A 16708-nucleotide genomic window follows, 5' to 3' on the forward strand; every position below is an offset into this window, starting at 1 on the left:
CATGTTTACCAAAAACTGTTGCATAAAGCTTGCAATTGCTCATTTTGGAATATTTTGAGAGTACCTGTCCAATATTACTTAGCTTTGCCTTAACTATTAATAAATATCTTTTGTTTATATTTCTATTTATGATGCTAATCATTAATGTAACATACCATTGCGAAAAAGGGTTAGAAATGTGAAATTCCTAGGTGATGCACCTTTTTTGAACACTAGTGTATGTACTTCCGAAAACTGATGTAACCTTTCTTGCAAAATTTTAAATTTTTGGATAATTCTGACTCAGATAATGTTGAATCAGATTTTCATTTTTAAATATTGCTTTCAGTGCATCATTAGATGCAAGATTTAACAACTCTAAATTGTAAATTCTCATTAACATTGTTGATAGGTATGTCAAACAGATTTTGAAAGAGTTCAAACACCTTTGAATTATTTTTAAATCAGAAAATCTATCTGCAAAATTTTGCTGCAACAAACTAACATTTTGAACAAAATTACAACTAGGCATATTTTTAGATAAATTATTGCAACATGGAAAATGTGAAAAATTATTCCGAAGTAGTTGACTTTTAGATAACTCCAGCTTTGTTTCAAATGCTTTGAAATAAAACATTAATACAATTCATTGACAAGTTTGTCCAATCCTTGTAATTTCATATTAAGGGAATTTAGGTATTCACATATATCTGTTAAAAGGCAAGGTTCCACCATCAGTTGCGATCTGGCAGTTCTGAAACATGTTTCAATTTCTCGTTCATAAATAGATCTACATGTACTTCAATCCAAAGTTCAAAAAATCACTTCAACACAGTACCCCAACTCAACCATCATACTTCAGTGTGGTACAATAAATCACTATATTCAGCCTCAATTGTTTCAAAAAAAAATTTAATTGCTGACGATTCAGACCAGTCTTGTGAATAAAATTTACTGTTGATATTACAGTTGACATGACTGAATGCACAAACTTGTTCATTCAGTTTTGCAAAAATTTGAGCATAGATTGTTTGTGAATTATACAATGAAATTGCATTGGTTTTTTAATCTTTTTAATCTCAAGGTATTTATCAAGCTGACTCATGAACCCAATTTTAGTACCAACCATATTTTTAGTGTCATCCATTGTAACTGCTGATAGCAAATCAATTCAATTTGAGGCTGTCAATTGCTTCTGACATACTCAAATATTTTCACCTGTTGTATTTTTCAAGCTTTTAATGCAACTAGCTCTTCAATTACTTAAACTTTGATTTAAATTAATAATTGAGCTGTATGGCTTGTATCTTCACTCTCATCAATTGCTATACAAAGGAATTCATGAACTTTGCCTACAAGTTGATTTTGAACATCGGCTCCTAAACCTTCAATTCTTCTCATTAAAGTTGATCAAGATAAACTTAGAAGCAAAATTCTTTACTTTCTCAGGACATACTTCTGCAATTGCCAAACAAATTTGTTTTACAAATTCTCCATCTGTAAAGGTCCTTCCTTCTTTAGCAATGATTTGAGAGGCTCGAAAATTAGCTAATTGCAGACAAATTTTAATGAGTAAAAGTTCTAATCTTCTGTTGTTGACTTTGAAAAGTTTAGGTTAGTTCTTGGAGTTTTCTCTGCCACAAAGCTCCTTGAAATTTATAATTTGAGAATGTTTTGTGGCATAGTGACATTTCACATTATATTCCTTGAACACCAACAAGGGTTCATTGCAAATAACACAAGTGTAAGTATCATTAATCAGTGCAAAAAAAGTAATTATTCCAAATGCCACACTCAGCATCAACTTCTATTTTTTTTCAACATCAACTTCAACATGATTTTTATGGGGTCACTGGAATAAAAAAAAATACTTGTAAATACTGAAGTAAGCAAGCATTGGTGTTTTAATTTTATGAAATATTTTAACAATTTTATTTAGAAATTTGAAATAAACTAAGATTTATTACAAAAAAATTTAAACAGTTGATTTTCAGCAAATCGTTTCCATGGCTTTTCGTATGACAGGGAATATTTTAATTACTACCAAAAATGTACAATAAGATAAAAACAGTATCTATTTACTTGACTACAAAAAGAACACTAACTTGTTTTTGCCCAGATTTTCATAAAACTATTTGTTGAGGCTGCCGAAGTTGATTGCACTCGTGAAGCATTTAATCAGTATAACACTTCTGTATTTTTTCAACGGTTTATTAAATGAAACATATATACAAGACTAACAAATGTTTAACTTAGAAATTAACAAATGAACTGCTAACTTAGTACTATCGAAAAATTTTACGTGAGCAGAAAGTTACCCCCTATTCCCACAGGTACTGATCTGAATCAAAATTTAGCAAAGCCATCATCCTCTAACTCATGAGGGCAACTTACCCTAATGGTCAACAACTTGCTGGCTAAAAGAAAATGTCCTATAATGCACCCTATGTTATTCCCACTCAGTTTGAATATATAACCCCTGGTTCTCGTGAAACTTAACACAGTGAGAATTTCACCTTAATTCAAGTCTAACAATTATTTTACTATATCCCCCCCCCAACAAAAAACAAACTTATAGTTACCAAGCTCTGTACCACACATATCCAAGGTCTCCTTGTATGAGTCCCCTTTAACCAAGTTCACCAAGTGCACTGTCGTTTTCTTTCTTTTAAGTTGTAGCCCCATACTTGGATCCTATAATCCACATGCAGCCTCACAGATACTTTATACAATAGAATTAATCTCCATAGCTCTACAAATAATTATTCAATAAATCATTTGAGAAGAAATCATAGTCCCTCACTGCCATCTATCCATGTTGCACAGAGAAATTTATGACTGACTGTATCACAATCCCTTTCTTCCTTTACCACTTTTAATTTAAACTCTTCCAAGTGTGTATTTTGAGGTTATGATTAACTCTTCCAAGTGTGTATTTTGAGGTTATGATTCCCAAGAGTAAAATTTTGCATTTTACGATGTTAAAACATAGCTACCATACCATTTATCTGTCCACTCTTAACCTACCTGAGAAGTCCCAAAGGGTTGACTGCTTAACACTGATCATTAAACACTCTAATCTTCCCATCATCTACACATTTTGACATCATGTCAGGAGCACACTTAGTTGATGTCATCTAAAAAAAAAAAAAAAAACAGGAATGGTCCAAACATTGACCACAGGTGGTACCCCAAGTCTAATGTTAGTTCATTCTGAAGATTACAACCATTTCCTACTGTACTGTAGGCATATCATACTCCATCTAAGAATTTACAAGGAAACTTCTTTTTTTTTTGCAACCAACTCAATTAAATGACCACCCCTCTTAATGACTTTTTAACAGGAACCATCAATAACATGTTTCATATGTTCAGAGAAACTTCCCCAACAATCTACTTTCTCCAATTCCACCTGCATCTTTCAGATTACGTTGTTCCTGATCAGATGCTAAACAAGTCCAGGAAATTGATGCTAACATCAGGAAATTTGTCACTAATTGTCCTTATAGAAAGAGCATTCTCAGAAATTATGCAGGACACAGTAATCCAATGGTGAGACATTATATTGTGATGGTGAGGTACCATCATCATCATGCCTCTGTCCCAGTCATCTCAACATCATAAGATCGGACCATTAGTGTCTAAGATGAGGATAGCATCACTGAGTAATCTGAACTACTACACAGAACTCAGTTTCTTTGCCTCAGTCGGACGAGCCATCAATGCTTCTTGTCCTCCAGGAGCTCTGTATCTTGATGTTGGGCCAGCCTTGGACATCCCTCTCCTGATCTGCATGGAACAGATCCCTGTATTAATTTTTACTATGTTTCCAATTATATATCAAAGATTTATAATCTCTCATTTTAAATGTTATATTTTTTTGTCATAATAGTTTACTAGGTTAAGGGGAAGATTTGTAAAGGGAAGATTTTCCCTTTATAAAACCATGCCAACCCCAAGAAATACATTTCTATCTAGATGACTGTATTGTATTCATAATTATTGCCTCCATGATTTTTCCTACCACTGAAGTCAGGCTGACTGGAATGTAGTTACCACTCTGTTCTTCAACATCCTTTGTGGAATGGCAAGAAGTTGGCAATTCTCCAGCCCAAGGAAATATCCAGAGTCTAATGAAACTAAGGATTAACCTCAATGGTCCCGTGTATTCTCTCAGTCTTGAAAACTGGTTATGTGGAATCTATGGCCCTCCGAAGCTTTTTGAGACCAAATAGGCAATACTCTGTAAACATATCACCATGTTAGTGAATTTATAACAGTACTCAAGTTCAAGTGCATAGTTTTTCCTTGCCACAAGGCAAATTTCAACTATACAGATCAATGTGAAATACCCATTCATTTCATTAGCATATCCGTTACATATCTGAGTCAATATGTAATGAATGTGCTAGTGATTTTTATACATCCATTAAAGATTGGAGCCAATCTGTTTTGCCGTATTAACACCTTAACATCCTCCTTGTGTTATATTTTCTTCATACGCATTTATGGCTTCCATACAGCTCCTTTAAAGTTATTCCATAATTCATCCTCCTCATCATCCACCCCTTTCCAGCCTAATATCTTAATGCTTGGTCATGCATGTACCATATAAACATTTTTGCTTATCCAATTAAAAAACAATGCTGAACATTTGATTCCTGACTATCAAGCATTCTTTGAACTTGTTAAAGAGCCAGATGTGTCTAAGCTCATCATATGCAATTCACATAGCAAAATCAAACAAGAGCCTATCTGGTATTTTTTTTTCAAATGTTTGCAGTCCAGAACCATTAATTTCAACTTTTCTTAGAGTAATATAATCACTACAAAATTAAAAAAATATGGATGATAGAAATGGTAGAAAAAGTATTCAATTGGAAATATGTCACTTTGGAAATATCTGCTCACTTTCTGCTAACCAGCAAGTCATTCTATTTGGGGTAAAGTTAAATTAGCACACTGCTTTTAAAGCTATAATGAGTTAGAAAGGAAACAGTTTTGAAATACCTGCAAAATCATTGTCTCATAAAGCATCATTTCCAATCATAGTCTTCAAAGTTTTGTCCTAACACTCTGGGGCCATTCTTGTTATAATTTTCTTTTTATTGGATTACAGTTTATTCTTGGTTGGTAGTGTCTCACAACTAAAACATGAATAAAATTCCATTGTTTATATACATATGTACATACTAAAATTATTCAATATAAAGATACAGTAATATAAAACTGAACACAATAGATAATGAGATTAATAATATATACAAATCACTGTTAGTCATATGGGCTAGTACAAGTTCCAATGCAAAGGAACTTGTGCTACTTTCTTTTTTTCTCCCTCTCTCTCAGACCAAGATTTTATAATACCTAACATATGGTGCAAGGAAACCCTTAGCTTTTGTTGACAAGGAAAAAACTCACTAGGGGGTTTCACTCATAAGTGTTACAATCCAGCTGATCTCTGAATTTTCCTAAGCTGTCAGTCAACTCTTCATGGAAGTAATTTATTCTAGTAATTAACTCACTAGCTAAAAGAAAACTTCCTACAAACCAGTCAAACTCTTCCTTTGTAATTTGAATTTATGAACATCCCAGTTCTATAGAGCAGTCTTCTTGGATAGAACTGCAATAACAAATTGATGGAATCTGATTTCAACTACATCAACAATATTAATCATCCTCAGATGACCAACAGTTGTTGCTATATGATGTGCGGCAATAAAGTCCCAGGACTGGCGCTGTTGTGGTCTTGTTCGACGAGTTTGAAAATAAACACGTGATAAATTGTAGTTCAAACTTCCTCCAGCAGATGGTGGTACAGAGGTTGGCCAGTACACTGGCAGGTTGCAAGTAACAACCAGTTTCATTAATAGTGTTAATGTTCCATGTTATGATATTGCAATGGAGCACAAATGAATATCAAATTTTGCATTACACAGAGAAAATCTGCAACAGAACCATACAAAAATGTTCTAAACTGTTTATGGTAATGAACAAGAGGATGTTTGGGATGACCAAAGAAGTGGGTGTCTGTCAACATCCCAAAATGAGAACAGAGTTGCAAAAGTTCAGGAAATTAAGGCAAGAGACCGTCGTTTTGACCTCAATGATGGCTGATGAGTTAGCATTAGTAGAGGCATATGATGCAAGAAAGCAAGCTTATACAGCATCAGCCAAAATAAAAAACCCTCCTATTTCATCCCTCCATTCATTCCAAATGCCTGGCCAGCTCAGCTTTAAATTTATTTAGGATATTAGCTTCCACCAATCAACTACTCGCTGGTTAAAGGCAAATTTCTGAACATCTATTCTACAACTATCTTTCCTCAATTTGAAACTGTGCCCCTCAGGTTCTTAGTCTGAACAGGAGGAAGAATCCCATCAGCATTCAGCTAGATCAACCCATTCAAGGTCTTATACATCTCAATCAGATCACATCGTAGGTGCCTACTCTCCAGGTGCTGCAATTTGCAGAACTTAAGCCTTTCTTGGTAAGAGCACCCCTTTGTTCTCCCTCACCAATTTGTTGCCCTTCTTTGTACTCTTTCTAGCAACTCTACATTCTTCCTAAAATGAGGCCTCCAGACCTGTACACAGTACTCTAGGTGTGGCCTGACCACTGCCTTGTATAATGGGATAATCACCACCTAACACTGCCTTGAGTTGGATATGAATAAGAAGAATATTAATTTTTCATGAACAAATTTACTGAAAAGGAAAGTCAGTGAAAAATCTGTGCTGCAGCCTCAGAGACAGGTAGAAGCAATGAAGAGTATCATCATGTGAAGACTTTATCCAGATTTGTCAAGAACATCTTAATTTCTGACTGTATTTTCACTGGAGATAAGGTGTTTCAGTACAACCCAGAGAAGCATCAGAGCATGCAGTGGACTTCAAACTCATTACCAAAGCCTAAAACATTGTCTTGATCCTGGACTTCTGTAAACAATGTTGTTGAAAGAACATGTTGTTGTTCTTGTTGAAAGAACTGATTGTTGAAAGAACATGATAAATTTTTATCATGTTCTTTCAACAATCAGGATCTCATTCACAAGGATATCCTTGTGAATGATATCCTGATTGTTGTATCTGAAGGGGAAGAAGAGAATCAGTGCTGAGTTCCATATGCTTTAAAGGAAGCATATTTCCTGGGTGAGCTACAATTTTGAGGGAAAGGCAACTGGTTCTTGTTACAAGATATGTCCCCACCCATTCTGCACTTCCTGTGAAGACATTTCTGAAAAAACATGGCACATACAGATAAATGATTCACTCTATTCTCCTGATCTAGCACCAGTGGACTTCCTTTTTTCCCCAAGGTGAAAACTGCTTTCAAAGGAAAGAGATTTTAGGATGTTGAGGACATAAATAAAAACGTAACCATTAAACTGAACATTGTATCTTTTGAGCCCCTTCGCTTACTCTCTTCAGAAACTTTTAGAACAGTGTAACACATACATTCCATCAGGTGGTGATTACTTTGAATAAGCTCATTCAAAGTGAAGGAGCTCATTTTTGAGCTCCTTCACTTTGTGTTCTTTTTATTGCATCAACCCGGGAACTTTAATGTCACACCTTGTATGTTAGCTTTCAGTCAACAACCAGTTTTGTTTACAACAAAGGGAGCACATTTTGGCAGGCACAGTACATACTTCACTGAACGTCCATTATCTTCCAGACATTCAGTGAAGTGATACCTGGATTTTTATCTTACTTAAAAAGGAGTGGAATACACTAGCAATCTTCACACAGTGGAAGAATTAAGTCAATACTGAAAGAGGAATTTCAATGATAATTATTGAAATGCTATCCTAATTCAAATCTTGCTCCAACTTTCTTTGATTCAACTGATAATTTTAGACATCCTTGAGGATTGAGAGGTGCTGGATTTTCAAATTTTCCATATATTAGAGAGGTACATCTAGTAGTTGAGCAGTTATAGAAAAGAATTTTTCAATAAATATTAGACAAACATTGGATTTTTCTACCTCTGTAAACATTTAAAATGAACATCTTGTCCCTCCATATGTTTATAGCAACATGATTAAACTCCATGGATATTGCAATGCCCTTAATTCTCACTGCAGAACAAACTTACCTTTGTAATGAAGTGCAGTACTTTCAACAGATAGCTTTAGCTATATTACAACTTTGAAAATTGATTTCATATACTTTATGGCAGCTCACATCAAACAACTTCTTAAGAACTGTTTTGTCTGTGTATTGTTACTAGAGAACACCTGCTATCGAACGAACGGAGGGGTGAAATGGGAGTGGGTTTTTTTTTTTTTTTTTTTTGTTTTTTTTGGCTGATGCTGAATAAGCTTGCTTTCTTGCATCATATGCCTCTGCTAATGCTAATGCTAATGCGAGACCACTTAGTCCTGAAAGAGGCTTGTTTTGTTTGTTTTGTTTTTAGGAGCATTAGCAACTAAGGCCATATTGCTCCGGGAAATGCAGTGGTCATTCCCTGACCTTTCCGCATCTTCCGTATTTGGTGGTGACGGGCTTGAACCCCGGTCTAATCAAGAAGCGTGTGTTACGCACTGCTGCTCCTTCCCACCTGGCTACGGAGGCCCTGAAAGAGGCAGTCAGAGCAGCCTCATCTTTTAAACAAATAGCCAATTAATCTATCAGTGAACTTTCTGTTTGAAAGTAATGCAATACTAGGGCAACTTTGCAAAGGCAAGTTGGTTCTGCTGTGATAATTAAGACCACTGCATTATCCATGAGTTTATATCTTCCCACCATCAAAAACAGATTAAAGGATAAAATAATCTATCTTATAAAGGAGGAAATATTACCTTCCTAGATAGTTCTTAAAGACAAATGCAATCACTGATACAAACACTGGATTGTTTACTTAATATTTACAGATTGTAAAATATTTATTTTACTTTTTTTTTTTTTTAAATATGCTGGATTTTGCAGAGTTCACAGTATTACTCAATTATCAAGTCCTGTGAAACATTGTGAAAAGAATTTTTGCTTACATTTGGAAAGGAGGAACCTTTAAACATTTATCACAATCATATTTTATTATTTTTTTTATTAATGAAAATCCCAAACGATTCATGATACTAACAGTATCATGAATCGGTTTGGTGCCTGAGAAGACAGACTTGAATTTCAGCAAACTGTAATTTTTGGGAATTAAGTCTTCTAAACAAACTCCCATCTTATGACCTGGCAAGTGTATTTTGTAAGTGGGTATCCAATTTTCTCTCTGAACACTCACTGTGGGTGATGGTAATTCCTCTTAACTTTGCCAGCAATGCTGGTGTTCTCCAGGTTCAGTTCTTTTTCCAGCTCATTTCCTGTTGTATATTAATGACCTTTTCCACTGACTGGAAATCTTATCCATAGTTTTCCTTCCAGTTTGAGAAACTGTCTTGCAACAAGTCTCAAATTCTTGAATAAAAAAAAATAAAAATAAAAGTAAACTGTAGCCATTGTCAATCTACTGCAGGATGGAATCCTCCTCAATGATTCATGTTGAGGGAAATAGACCATAATCTGCCATGCTGGTCCAGTGCAGGTTGACAGATTGACTGTATTTAGCAGTCAAAGGCTTGAACCCCGGTCTACTCAAAGACTGCATGCTACTGCACTCCCACTCCTGACCACTTGGCTACTGAAGCCACAATTCTTGAATATCCACCACCAAATCCCTAAAATGCCAATCTCCAGGTGATTCTCCAACAGGGAAAAGGAAACATAACAGTAATCTTTCTGCGTATGAATCTCAAACCTACCCAGATTTGAGATTTAAACAGAGATGAGTAGTGAGCTTGTGGGGCACCCCAGATTTCGGCATCCTCTCTCAAACTTCTTGACTTTATTCCTTCCTTCATGTTCTTTCTTTTTCATAATTTAAAAAAAAATTTGTCTGCCTACCGACCATAAAAAACATTTTCCCTCAGTTTTAGGATAACATTTCTGGTTTTGCTGTTGTACACATCTAACATAATTTGTATTTCTGTTGTACATATCTAGCATAACTATTTTACTTATCTAATTTCTCAAATGAATAACATGTTCAAGTCTATTTTCTCATTACTGATTGAAGTGCCGCAATACACAAGCATGTATGAAGGCTACTATCAGAGGTGGCCTTTAGACTAGTTGCCATAACTGGCACACTAGGCAAACTATGCTACTGGCAACCCATTTCCCACAAACCCCAAAGGCTAAGGTTTTTGGTAAAAGCTAAGAAACATTTTATCAAAATTGTGTAATGAATCACCTTAACCTCTCTCACTACAAATTAAAGAATTTCCATGCAGTAAATAAAAGACCTGGCATGGAAATCTCAGAAGTTAATTATAATTCACATTCCTTCTGAATGCATACAGGAAATGAAACAATCGTTATTTTATTTGTATTTTATCATCTTTTAAATTAACTTGATTTTTTTTCTCGAATTTTGCAAAAGCATATAATAGAAAACTAGGATAGACAGGGCACACACGTACGCAATGTCTAAATTGATGATATTTTAGAATAACACTCAGTTTTAAATTGTAATGTTTAAGAATAAATGATAATTATTATCATATAAATTAATTTCCTGATTGTAACAATATTTTTTTCCATCTATTAGTTCATCCATGGCTAGCAAGAAGCCCAAATAAATGATAACTATTACCACATTAATTATTTCCACATAAATTAACGATTTTCTGATGTTAGCAATATTTTTTCCATCTAGTAATTCATCTATGGTTGGCAGTAGTCCAAATACTCCCCCCCACCTCCAAAAAGTGGTAAAATGATCCCATTTTACTTATTTTAATAGTAGTCTAGGAAACATTTAAGGAGTAGCAAATTATCCACTTTCACTGCCCACATTATGGCAAAATGGATAATTTGCATAACATTATGTATATTCAGTGCTTTTTTTGTAAAAAAAAAAAGCAGTGCCAGTACTCATTCTTTGCTATCAGGAAAAATTTAATTAAAAGGATATGAAAAGTAAACTAAAAAATATTTTATATACTTGTATAATAAGTTTAGGCTTAAATTATTAAGCCTAAACTTATTATACAAGTATATAAAAAATAAGTAAAATGTATAAAAAAAATAAGTAAAAATAATTTAATAATAAAATTTTTGTAGAATATTCTAAATTTCTATTAAGTTCTCATCTGACACACTATGCCAACTTCTTTTCTTACTGTTTTATGTCTGTTGCTGAATGACGTTTCCGAAGCAGCCATGAATTGACATTTTGCTGGATGAAGGGGGTCACAGCAGTGGGGCTACAATTTTAAGAAATTGTAGTGAAGAAATTGTTTTTGTCATCAACGAAGCTCTGGTAAGGCTGATGATCAGATTTGTTTGTGAAAATCCTCTTTCACATTCACTTGATGAAATTGGTAGCATACTTTTTTTTTTTTTACTCAGCTTTCAACAAATGTTTCAATCCTTCCGAAACAGTCTTTTCAATTAGGTATTGCCGAAATCCACAAATTGATAAGGGACAGTGTTTTTTTTTTTTTTTTTTGAAACTGTTCAAAATTTCGAGTCATTCGGATATTCAGGTACTATGACCATGTAAACAGAGATGGAGAAAATTTATGGAAAAATGTGGATAACGCACTTCTGCAAAACAGATGGTTATTTTTCAGGGTAAAAAAAAATCACTCTCCAATTCTCCAACAGAGCGCTTACAGTAGAAGGTTGACCACACTCCATTGTCCACATCAGGAATACCCCTTGATCTGCTCACTGTTGACCACCGCGACTCCTTGATATGTGGGATAGGTGGTCAGATAGGTTTTACGAGTACCACTAAGTTGTAGAATGGTAATACCTTCAGCTCTCTTAATTTGTGCAGCAGCACTAACTGCCTAAAGGCCAGAAGTATGAACAGTGCGTACGAAGTTAAGTCTCTCCCAATCCATTCGTTAGATGAAAATTTTCTTCGTTCAATGGAAACTACATATTTTAAATGTAATTTCCAAAGGGAATTCAAAAAAACTTCTTTAAACAGAGGTCCCATTAAGTAATTTAAAATTCTAAAAATGGTTGTCAAGTTTTATATAGAAAATATCTCAACAGACAGCAAAAAATACAAATTTAGTTAAATAACTTTAAGCTTATTTCAGTAGTGGGTAAACATGCATATAAAATTTCCTGACATTTTGAAATTTGTAATAACAAATTTTGAAATGTATTGCATCCAAATGTCATACATCACTGTATAATAAAGGATGCTGTACCATCCCAAAAAAACAAGCTCTGTGCGCGTGTGTGTGTACACACACACATATATATATAGTTTGATTACTTCAATTATTAACTATCTCTAATTGGACATGTTAAAGAATGCAACAATGCTGTTATTCCAGATGTATGAACTTACCTGTTAAAATATTTCATTTGAACTTAGCAAACTGTCAATATTTTAAAGTTAAGAAAAAAAGCAAGGGGTCCTTTTTACTAATATACCCTACTGTGTTAATAGTTCAGCTTCCTAACTCTCAACTCATGGAATGGTAGAGATTTGAGCGAAAATGAGCGAATTCGAACTGCTGGTTAAAACAAGTAACGCGGACATAATAGGGCTTACAGAGACGTGGTGCCACCCGGAAATTGGCGATGATGAGTTTCAGTACAGCTTGTATAATGTATTTAGGAAGGATAGGTTAGATAGAAGGGGTGGTGGGGTAATGCTTCTTATCAGAAGCAGCCTGAGTGCGACGATAGCTTTCCCGGATTCAGACGTTTCACATGCTAGTACAGAGTCTGTATGGTGTGAGATAGTTGGAAACAAAGGTATAATGCGAGTAGGAGTAATCTACAGACCAGGTGATTGTGAAGATTATGACAAAAGCCTCTACATGCAAATGGAATGGGCAAGTAAGCGTCAATGCCTTATTATGGGTGATTTCAATCTGCCTCTAATTGATTGGAGTAAATGGGAAGGAAACTCGACATGGGGAACAAAATTTTTAAATCAACTAGATGACTGTTATTTGTATCAACATGTCAGGGAAAGTACTAGAGAAAAGAATATCCTAGACCTCATTATCACACATGAATCAGATGACATAACAGGGCTGACAGTAGAGGAACCAGTAGCAGGAAGTGATCACGGAGTTCTACGGTGGATGATGACGAGAGAGGAAGCAGAAGTAAAAGGCAAAGGAATGGGTTTTAATTTCAGAAAAGGAAATTACGATGCCTTAAGGTACTACATGGCCTCTATTAACTGGGTAGATATTGCGCAGAGAATGAATACAATTGAACTGTGGTACGCTTTTAAAACATTAATCACAGATGCCTTGAATGCGTATATACCATTAAAAAAATACTCCACGAGAAGGGTTCCAAGTTAGATGAATAGTGAAGTTGCCACATTACTTGAGCAGAAAAAGGTGGCATGGAAAAGTTACAGAGCAATAAAAAGTACTGAAGCCTATAACAGCTACAAGGTGATGTGTAATAAAGCCACAGAAAAGGTTCGACAGGCAAAGGCAGTTTATGAGAAATCACTAGCAAACAGAGCAAAGAGGGGGGATAAAGAATTCTTCACATATATAAATGCCAAGAAGAGCAGGACAAACCAGATCGGACCTTTATGTAAGGGAAAGGGGATAGTAATAAATACACCAGCTGCCGTTGCAGATGAACTCAACAGTTATTTTGCATCGATATTTACAAATGAAAAGCCTTTTGTGGCAAAGGGAAATTGTGGGAGCGAAGTTAAAAAATATGTAATTAATGATATTGAAATTTCGCAAGATTATTTAATGAAAAAACTTTCGAGCCTACAGACCAGTAAGGCTCCTGGAGTTGATGGAATATACCCTATAATCTTAAGAGAGGCGGCAAGCGAGTGCATTGAACCATTGAGGCTAATTATGCGAGCATCATTAGACTCTGGGGAGATTCCCTTGGATTGGAAAAGTGCAAATGTATCTCCCATACTTAAGGGTGGCTCTAAAAGTGAAGTTGGAAATTATCGACCTGTCAGTCTGACTTCAGTAGTAGGGAAAATCATGGAGGCAATGATCAAGGGTGGAATTCAGGATCATTTGGATCGAATTGAAATTCTCAAGGATACTCAGCATGGTTTCGTAAAGGGAAAATCATGTTTAACAAATCTGGTTCGCTATTTCGAAAGGGTCACTCACGAGCTGGATTTAGGGAATAATTTCGACATTGTTTATTTAGATTTCAGCAAAGCTTTTGACTCAGTCCCACATGAGCGGTTGCTTTATAAGCTGGAACAGGTTGGAATCACTGGGAAAATCCTTAGATGGATAGAAGGATGGCTTCAGGGCAGGAGGCAGAGGGTTGTGATAAATGGCTATTCCTCAGATTGGGTTGATGTAAGAAGTGGGGTTCCCCAAGGATCAGTATTAGGACCACTGTTGTTTTTAATTTTCATAAACGACATTGATGAAGGGATAGAGGGCGTGATGTCTAAATTTGCAGATGATGTTAAAATTGTAGAGTAGTTAATGATCACTGTCAAGCTGAGCTTCTTCAGAGAGACCTAGATAGACTTCAGAAATGGTCAGAAAAATGGCAGCTGTGCTTTAATCCAACAAAGTGTAAGGTATTACACCTGGGAAACAGTAATCCCAAAATAACTTATTCACTTGGTGGAGTTCAACTAAAGCTAGTACTGGAGGAAAGGGACTTGGGTGTTACGATACGGTCAGACATGAAATTCTCTGAGCATTGTAAACAGGTTGCAAGGAAGGCCCATGGTGTCCTATCAATGATCTATCGAACTTTTGTAAGTAGAGATAGGGACGTGATAATCCCATTATATAAGGCTTATGTTAGACCACACTTGGAATACTGTGTTCAAGTATGGAGACCGCACCTGAAGAAAGACATCGAGCTTCTTGAAAGGGTGCAAAGAAGGGTAACTCGCCTGGTGAGATCGGCAAAAGGGCATCCTTATGAAGAAAGACTTCGAATATGTGGGTTGCAGAGTTTGGAAACTAGACACCTTAGAGGAGATTTGATTGAGGTGTTTAAGGCTCTGAGAGGCATCAGTAAAATGAATGAGGACAAAATTTTCAAGATTACAAATGATGCTAGAACTAGGGGACATAAATTCAAGTTACGGGGGGAAATGTTTAGATTGGATTGCAGGAAGTTCTATTTTAGCCAGCGAGTTATAAATTACTGGAATAAGTTGCCTTCATGGGTGGTAGAGGCCCACAGTTTGGGGAAATTCAAAGGTCATCTGGATAGTACTTTCGGGTAAGGGAAGCACATAGGATGATAGGTTTAATTTCCTTTTTATTTATTTTTTATTTTATTAATTATTATTATTTATTTATTTATTTATTTATTTATTTTATTTTTTTTTTTATCATTGTTTTGTTCGGATTTATATTTTTTTTTATTATTATTTTTTTTTTTTTATTTTATTTTTTTTTTTTTGGCTGGTGCAGCATAAGCCATAGGCTTTCTTGCACCATGCGGCCGTTACTAATACTAATACTAATTTCAAGAGCATTCATTAAAAAAAAAAAAAAAAAAAAAAATCAGTAACATTTACTTCTGACCTCTGCTATTATTAATAATAAAAGTTCTTGTTTATACTATGGCACAACCACCTAGTCAGAGGAGCATGAAATAGAATTGTTAGCAGTCAATGGAAGCTTGAACAATGGACCACTCAAAGAGTGTGCAATACTGCTCACTTCTGACAACCCAGATATGTCAAGCCTAATAATTTATTCTAGTAAGCATCTTGTTTCCCAAACCTCAATTATACCATGCTGCTTGTGCACTGTAGGTTTCAATAACCTTCCATTAAAAAAAAAAAAGTACAAGAACACAGCAACACTGTTTTTCTAACAACTAACCTTCCTAATTACACGGTCAAGTTGAGTGGTCTTTTAGGCAGCTCAGATCACAACTTGGTGATGGTCTCCTCTCCAAAGGAGCCTTTCTCTCTTGGCCATTCCCAATCTCATGTTGTTTGGCATTACAAGAATGCAAAATGGGATGAATTGGACATCTCTTTTCTTCTTGTCCTGGGTCAGATTACTATTTCAAATCTGATGTCAACATTTCCTCAGATCATGTCAGTGAAATTATTCTTGTAGGGATGAAATCCTTCATTCTACACTATATTTTTACATTCAAATCTCGTCCCTTATCTAAATCTTGGTTAGCATTAGCATTAGCAGAGGCATTTGATGCAAGAAAGCAAGCTTATGCAGCATCAGCCAAAAAAAAAAAAAAAACCCACTTCCACTTCACCCCTCTGTTCATTCAAAATACCTGTCCAGCTGAGCCTTAAACTTATTTAGGCTATCAACCTCCACCACAAGGGATGGAAGTCTATTCCACCACCCGCTGGCTAAAGGCAAATTTCCGCACATCTATCCTACATCTGTCTTTCCTCAATTTGAATTTATGCACTCTCAGGTGATTTTTCTGAGCTAGAGGAAGAATCCCATCAGCATTGAGCATGCTTAAACCATTCAAGGCTTTATACACCTCTATCAGATCACCTCGCTGGTGCCTAGTCTCCAGACACTGTAATTTGCAAAACTTAAGCCTTTCTTCGTAAGAGCACCCCTTTGTTCCATTCACTAATCTTGTTGCCCTTCTCTGTACTCGTTCCAGCAGCTCTACATCCTTCTTGAATTGAGGCCTCCAGACCTGTATACAGTACTCTAGGTGTGGCCTGACCATTGCCTTATACAATGGAATAATCACCTCCTTATCCCTGCTGGAAAAATTCCTG

The 16708-nt window shown here is 35.5% G+C and overlaps 1 protein-coding gene across 3 annotated transcripts in view; it reads right to left on the bottom strand.

Moving 5' to 3' along the window:
* The window catches only part of SCCRO4 (DCN1-like protein SCCRO4), a 240956-nt gene that overhangs the window by 165831 nt on the left and 58417 nt on the right, over window positions 1-16708 (bottom strand). For all 3 annotated transcript variants that reach the window (XM_090379057.1, XM_090379058.1, XM_090379059.1), the window contains exon 3: window positions 4990-5126. The gene's annotated coding sequence lies outside the window, so the exon portion shown is untranslated. The remainder of the gene's footprint in view (window positions 1-4989; window positions 5127-16708) is intronic.

This window comes from Mastigoproctus giganteus, chromosome 8 (assembly GCF_048544385.1).
Source record: "Mastigoproctus giganteus isolate SK-2022 chromosome 8, ASM4854438v1, whole genome shotgun sequence".
NCBI classification, from domain to species: domain Eukaryota; kingdom Metazoa; phylum Arthropoda; class Arachnida; order Uropygi; family Thelyphonidae; genus Mastigoproctus; species Mastigoproctus giganteus.